An 8,211-nucleotide genomic window follows, 5' to 3' on the forward strand; every position below is an offset into this window, starting at 1 on the left:
GTTTGTGTGTTTGTTTTAATTTTTTTTTCCTTTTTTCAAAAAAAATTCAAAAATTCCTAAAATATTTTTCATTTTTATTTTATGAAATTGCATGGTGCTTGGAATATAATTAGGTAATAAGTTATTAGTTGTACATATTGAATAAGTACATAGAATTGTCAAACTTGTAAATTTTGAATGATACTAGATAATTTTTTATTCTTAATTGTAGACTAATTAGTTAATGTGTATAATAGACTAGAGACAATAAACTAAATGAAAATGTATAAAGTGTACCATAGGATGAATAAAGTATACATATCATTGTAGATAAATAATTTGAATTGTTAATTGTTCGTTTGAATAGATGTATGCTTGAAAGAATTTGTGCCGGGTGATTGATTCGGGAAAGACATTAGGCATTGTTTGAAATAGCCTAGAGCCTAAAAGCTTACTTGTTGCTAGGTATCCCTAGTTCCTATATCTTTGAGATTTGAGTAACCTTTTCTTGTAAGCCTTAATACCAAAGCCTCAAGCCTAAACGAGTCTAGTACTCGATCCTTCTCAGTCCCATTCTTTAAATGCACTATGTAATGGACGTTGGGCCATAGATATTGTGGGTTAGGTAGAAACAGTATGGTCGCTTTGTGTGCGAAAAAAGAAAAAGAAAGGATTATGTGAATTAGTACATTTTAAAAAGAAAGTGAATGAAATAGTGAAAAATAAAGAAAAAGAGAGCTAAATCAAAATTAAGCTCAAAAATGAAAAATCTTTCGATTCACAATTATAAATTTTGTACGTACTCATCTTGCATAATACCTTCTAATATTTTGGAGACGAGTAGGGAACAATTTCGTGTGCGTAACTGTTTCTAGTGATTGAATGCATTTTGAGTATCTATTATTTGAATTCTAAACCATCCTAAGCCTCAGAATGCTACAAGCCTAGAAGACCTTTGGGACCCAAATAAGTCACGAACACATTAATTCGTGAACAACTTACATTTGTTTGATCGAACATGACTAATTCTTTTTAAATATCTATGAGCTATCTGAATAATTTATTTTGATGATTAACACTTGTACATATGTTCATTTCCATTGCCTCTACATCTATTGACTTTTTAACTTAGTGAACTAATTATTTTTGCATTAGGAATAAACAAGTTAGCTAGATATCACTCTTAAGTTGCATGTGAGGTAGTTCTCATACAATTTTGATGTTTTACCGCTATGTGACTTAATTGCCTGATTTAGTCCAAGAGTCGTCTTTTCTTTTGCATGTTTGGTGTGTTTGCTTGAAGACAAGCAAAGAGTTAAGTGTGGGGGAGTTTGATCTTCCATAATTTGATATGAAAACTTCTGCTTTCCTGGTACACTTAAGGAGCTTATTCTTGGGCAAAGTAGTGTCTTTTGCATAGTTTTTAGTAATTTTTAGATTTTAAGTTAATAAGTAAGAATTTCTTGTTTTTACTCATTTTGTTACCCAATTTGGCCAATAATGCCATTGGTGGGCCTAACATGTGATTGAGTGGTGTAGGGACATGTTGGAGATTGAAAATGGTTGAGAACGACACCAAAGGAAAAGGTATTGTGAAATCAACACCTTGGGATCGCGATACCTCCAACAGTATGGAAGACTAGATACCACCATTCAGTGGTATCACGATATCCACTTTGGGAGTCACGATATCCACCCTTAAAAGAAGACCCCAAGGCGTGAAACTACCTGAGGTGTTGTGATATCCTTTTTTGGGTATCATGACACCAACATCGTTAGGAAGACAAATTCAATAGAATTTAGCCTAAAATAACCAAATTTGATGAGGAGGAAAGACACACAAATTAGATTAGTTTTAGCCTTAGTTTTCTTTAGGCTTTCTCTTAGTTTTTCTATATTTTTTCTAGGGTTTATAATGCGAGTCTCAAGACACAATTTTAGACCCATGAATTTGATGCACTCACACTACAACAATGTCAAAGGCTAAGCAAATAAAATAAGGATTCGACCAAAGACAAGATTCAAGGACGAATCTTTTTGAGAAAAGGGGGAATGATACATGCACAGATGGAGTGAAATTTATTAAATTCCAATCACCAAAGCTGGCAATTTTCAATCTTGAGAAATCAACAGACTTGCAATGAATTTTTGTATGGGATCCTGGCATTTCTGGGTTGAGATGTCTTCATGGCGTGTGAAGATCTATCCCTTAGCTTCGAAACGCATTTTGAATAACTTTATTTTGATTTCAGTGGCTCAATTTATGATCATTTTAGTGAAGATTGTGCGAGCAGAATTTTTGCATGAGATTATGACGGGAATTATGAATTTCGAGCTTTTAATTCGAGTTTAAATCATATTGAGTTCGGGTTTTAGGCTTAAATTTTTTTATATATGTGTCCAATATTGTATTTATCAGCTCTTATTATTTTATTATTATTTTTATTTTGAATTTTTGATAATTATTAAGTATTTTAAGTTATTTAGGAGTTTTATGTTAACAAGAAAGTTTAGTTTAAAACTATTTATTTAGATTAAATTAGAGTTCTAGTATACTTAAAATTTTTATTTCGATTTATTTAGCTCGTCTATATATAGGCCTTTGGATTGTACACATTGATTGAATTCATTGTTATTTAACTTCTCTTTGAGTTTTCTTTTTTTTTTTTAAGAATTTCTCTTGAGTTTCTTTTAGTAGAGTTTTAACAATATTTTCAGATTGTAGGGATCATCTTCAAACTTTTTCTTGCCAATTTTCCTATCTTAGAGGGGAAATTAGAGCTGTTTGAAGGGGGCTGTGGATTCTTCGTTTTTCTAATGTTTCTTAGGACTTCTACACGCCACGTTCTATTTTTCCATTTATCTTCTTTATTCGCTTCCTTATTATTCTAATCTTTGATTTATTATTTTTGTTTTAGTTATTTATTTTAATTGTTTTATCTAACTTGGATTCGATTTTGTTTTAGGTTGTGTCAAAATCCAAGTTTTTTTTCGAATGTTTAGAGCCCTAAGTCAAATCCGTGACTTTGACAAGCTTTACGATATGCTTCCGCATTCATCCGTATCATTCTTTATCAGTTTATATTTTCTCTTATTCTTTCTTAGTTTTAAAGTTTATTTTTCTGCATTTACTTCATGTTCTTGATGTTTTTAGTGTAAGTTAAGTTAGTTATCACTGCAGCGAGGTTTATTTACACTTTTAGTCCCTGTACCTTGGTTATAAGATATTTCTAACTTTAGTTTAATGTATTTCAGTTTCTTTTACTTTCAATTAGCTAAAGTTTGTTCCTTTTACATTTATTGCTTTATATTTTCTTGTTGAATGTCTTTAGTTTCATGTTTTTTAAGTTTTCTTGCATAAAAATCCAAACTTTTATTTGCTTAGTTTTCTTTAGGTTTTCTCTTAGTTTCTCTATTTTTTTTCTAGGGTTTATAATGCGAGTCTCAAGACACAATTTTAGACCCATGAATTTGATGCACTCACACTATAACAATGTCAAAGGCTAAGCAAATAAAATAAGGATTCGACCAAAGACAAGATTCAAGGACGAATCTTTTTGAGAAAAGGGGGAATGATACATGCACAGATTGAGTGAAATTTATTAAATTCCAATCACCAAAGCTGGCAATTTTCAATCTTGAGAAATCAACAGACTTGCAATGAATTTTTGTATGGGATCTTGGCATTTCTGGGTTGAGATGTATTCATGGCGTGTGAAGATCTATCCCTTAGCTTCGAAACGCATTTTGAATAACTTTATTTTGACTTCAGAGGCTCAATTTATGATCATTTTAGTGAAGATTGTGCGAGCAGAATTTTTGCATGAGATTATGACGGGAATTATGAATTTCGAGCTTTTAATTCGAGTTTAAATCATATTGAGTTCGGTTTTTAGGCTTAAATTTTTTTATATATGTGTCCAATATTGTATTTATCAGCTCTTATTATTTTATTATTATTATTTTATTTTGAATTTTTGATAATTATTAAGTATTTTAAGTTATTTAGGAGTTTTATGTTAACAAGAAAGTTTAGTTTAAAACTATTTATTTAGATTAAATTAGAGTTCTAGTATACTTAAAATTTTTATTTCGATTTATTTAGCTAGTCTATATATAGGCCTTTGGATTGTACACAATTGATTGAATTCATTGTTATTCAACTTCTCTTTGAGTTTTCTTTTTTTTTTTAAGAATTTCTCTTGAGTTTCTTTTAGTAGAGTTTTAACAATATTTTCAGATTGTAGGGATCATCTTCAAACTTTTTCTTGCCAATTTTCCTATTTTAGAAGGGAAATTAGAGCTGTTTGAAGGGGGCTGTGGATTCTTCGTTTTTCTAATGTTTCTTAGGACTTCTACACGCCACGTTCTATTTTTCCATTTATCTTCTTTATTCGCTTCCTTATTATTCTAATCTTTGATTTATTATTTTTGTTTTAGTTATTTATTTTAATTGTTTTATCTAACTTGGATTCGATTTTGTTTTAGGTTGTGTCAAAATCCAAGTTTTTTTTCGAATGTTTAGAGCCCTAAGTCAAATCCGTGACTTTGACAAGCTTTACGATCTGCTTCCGCGTTCATCCGTATCATTCTTTATCAGTTTATATTTTCTCTTATTCTTTCTTAGTTTTAAAGTTTATTTTTCTGCATTTACTTCATGTTCTTGATGTTTTTAGTGTAAGTTAAGTTAGTTATCACTGCAGCGAGGTTTATTTACACTTTTAGTCCCTGTACCTTGGTTATAAGATATTTCTAACTTTAGTTTAATGTATTTCAATTTCTTTTACTTTCAATTAGCTAAAGTTTGTTCCTTTTACATTTATTGCTTTATATTTTCTTGTTGAATGTCTTTAGTTTCATGTTTTTTAAGTTTTCTTGCATAAAAATCCAAACTTTTATATTTTTCTTGAGTTTTACTTTAATGACTTCTTTGTTTTTCATTTCCACGTTCATTCTTTTTATTTTCAGTATGAGTAGCTAAACCTAAAAGGGGTTGGTTGTTGGAGATGTGGGTAAGCCGATTTTTGGATGAAGGACAAAATCGAAACAAATTGGACTAAATCAAATAGACCAAAAAACTTAGGAAGTAAAGCCCCTAAGGAAATATCTAGGCAAGTGAGACCGAGAGGTAATCTTGTTGTGTACCCCTTCATTAGTTCCAGATTAACTGATGAGATAAATTGGAATAATTCGTCAAAGTTAGTAAAATTGAGATCGAAAGATAAAATGGGTATAATTTGTCAATTGATGAGCCACTTAGTAATTTAAGCGATTGAAGTCCCTTGTTCGAGGATCGTCGAACCATATTGAAATCAACCAACCACCGTTAGTCATTTATTTGGTAATTTCTTAGTTTTGTACTTTTTACAATTTAGTCCCTAGATTAGCATATTTAATTTTCTTGCAAAATTTTCTTATTATGAATTTTTGTACTATAAAATCATATTAGTAGCTACTTAGACTCTAGAGTGTATACTATTTATCACTCAATCGCCATATCCTTTCGGTTCGATCCTTGGAATAATTTCGTGTTCCATTGTAACACTACAAATATTACAACTGACATTTATGCTTGCAATAAAGCCGCGCTTTAAAATTATTTTATAAAATCGTTTTTTTATGTGCATGTGCAAATGCGATCACTAAGCGATATAGAACCGGTCCAACTCTTTTGATGATTTCATATGGCCCGATAAACTTGGGACTTTTTTTCCTTTTCGACCAAAGCGCAATTTTTTTCCATGGAAATACCTTTAAGAATACCTTATCACCCATAGCATATTCAATATTTTTTCGGTTCAGATCAGCATACAATTTTTGTCTATCAAAAGCTGCTTTCAGTTTTCCCTTGATCATCTTCGCCACACTTTTAGCTTTCCAAATCAATTTTGGCCTAATTACTTTCTTCTCACTCATTCCGACCAACATAAGGGTGTTGTACACCGTTGGTCATATAATGCTTCATACGGAGCCATTTAAATGCTTGACTAGAAACTTTTATTATACACAAATTCAACTAACGGTAAATAACGTTCTCAACCTAATTTGAGATCAATAACACAAGCTCACAACATATCTTCCAACACCTGAATAACTCGCTCTGACTAACCATCAAATGAAGATGGAATGTTGTGCTGAAATTCAATCTCATACATAACAATTCGTGCAACTACTTCCAAAATCTTGAGGTGAAACGAGGGTCTTGATCTGAGATAATAGACACAGGCACACCATAGAGTCTAACTATCTTATGGGTATACACTTCAGCCAGCTTTGGGAGTGACCAATCAGTTTTAACTGCTAGAAAATTAGCAAACTTCGTTACTGGATCCACTATTGCCCAAATTGCATTTCTCCTGCTTAGTGGTAATGGTAAATAAACTAAAAAATCCATTGCAATATGTTCCCATTTCCATTTTGGAATCGAGATGGGTTGAAGCAACTCAGAGGGAACTTGGTGCTCGACTTTTACCCGTTGACAGGTTAGGCACTTAGAGACATACTCAACAATTTCCCTTTTCATTCTAGGCCACCAATATGATTCTTACAAGTCAATATACATTTTCTCACTACCAGGGTGCATATTAAAAGGGCCATTGTAATGCCCCAAAATCCGGCCTAGAAGTTTAGACCGAATCTCGGAGGTTACATTGATCACTGAAGTGATCATAGGAAAAAATTTAGTTTAACCATCTAGAAAACAAATGGTATTTAAGTTACGTAAAACTCTCCACTATAAAAACCCGATATTACAAAAATTTCAGTCCAAAAGACGCTTACATGTGTAAAGCCCAAAATTCATACCACAATATTCAAAATAAAATTTATAGTTCAAACCATTTATTTATAAATGCAGAATTTATAAAAATACTTTTAAAGTTGATTCTAAATGTAGCTGTCCGAGACCTCCGACCTACCGAGTCCAGCAACAGCATATGAAAATACCTGAAAAATGGAATCTGGGGGTGAGCTACACGAGCTCATTGTGAGTTCGAAACGACAGAAAAACAAAAATTAAGTGCTACAATTAAAGAAAACACAATGGCAATCCGATATCCAAATAATCATCACAACCAAAACAGAACCATCAATACTGAACACATCAATCTATATACCGTTAATCTCGCAATTAGACAGACAGACAAAATGTAGAACAAATGCATCAACATGAAACCCACCCAACCAAACACCTTTTCGTCCTCCATTCACACCACAACTGCACACCACATAGGACCTCGAAAGGCCCATCCAACCCTACACACCATGCATGTGGAACACCATGCAAGTGTGTGTGAAGGTCACGCACGCCCATGTGGAGGGGACACACACCTGTGTGAGCAGCTCGTGTAACTCTCTGTCCAAAAGTGCTAAAAATTAATAGCAGGGTAGACACAGCTATGTGGAGATCTCACACACCCGTGTGGCCAGGCCGTGTGGCACCAAAAATCATCAAAAACCCTAAATTCCCAATTGTACGTGACCGTGTGAACTGCTCATGTGGAGCACACGCCCGTGTGGCCACCCGTGTGGTCACAAACCACCCTGAAATTGGCCGAAAACTCGATTTTACAACGTCAAAACGAACCCCAAACCTTAACAACCCAAAAGCATATCATTATCACACTAAATTTCCAGCCATCACCATATTAATCGACCTTTCAAAAGGTCCATTTCCCAACACACAAATAGTGTCAAATTCCACATAACAGGCCGAAAATTTGATAATAAAGGGAAAGATTCCCAACACAAATGAAATTAGAAAACCACCAAATCGAATCCTCAATTCACAAATAAACTAAAAGAGTTATGAATCCCACACCTGATTTTCGAGATAAGCACCCAACTCCACCAATAAACCACAACGATTGAAGATGAATACGCTGTAGGAACAAAATAACGAAGCAGAAAGACTCAAGAAAAGAAAAGAGAATCTAACGTGAGAAGAGAGGGAGAGGAGAACGAAGAAGAAGAAGAAGAAAAATAAAATAAATAAAATTTACTTTCTTTCTATTTTTATTTCTTATCAAATTTCTTATAAACAAATTCAAATAAAAATAAAATAGAAATAAATAAATAAACAAATAAATACTCAAAACTTAAAAGTAACAAAAATAAAACAAATTCCTCAAAGAGCACATGAGGACTCGAACTCATAACCCCAAGCTAAACTAACACAACCAACCACCAGACCAATATGACCATTCTGACATTAAAACACAACGAAAAACCCAA

Source organism: Gossypium hirsutum, chromosome D08 (assembly GCF_007990345.1).
Source record: "Gossypium hirsutum isolate 1008001.06 chromosome D08, Gossypium_hirsutum_v2.1, whole genome shotgun sequence".
Taxonomy (NCBI): domain Eukaryota; kingdom Viridiplantae; phylum Streptophyta; class Magnoliopsida; order Malvales; family Malvaceae; genus Gossypium; species Gossypium hirsutum.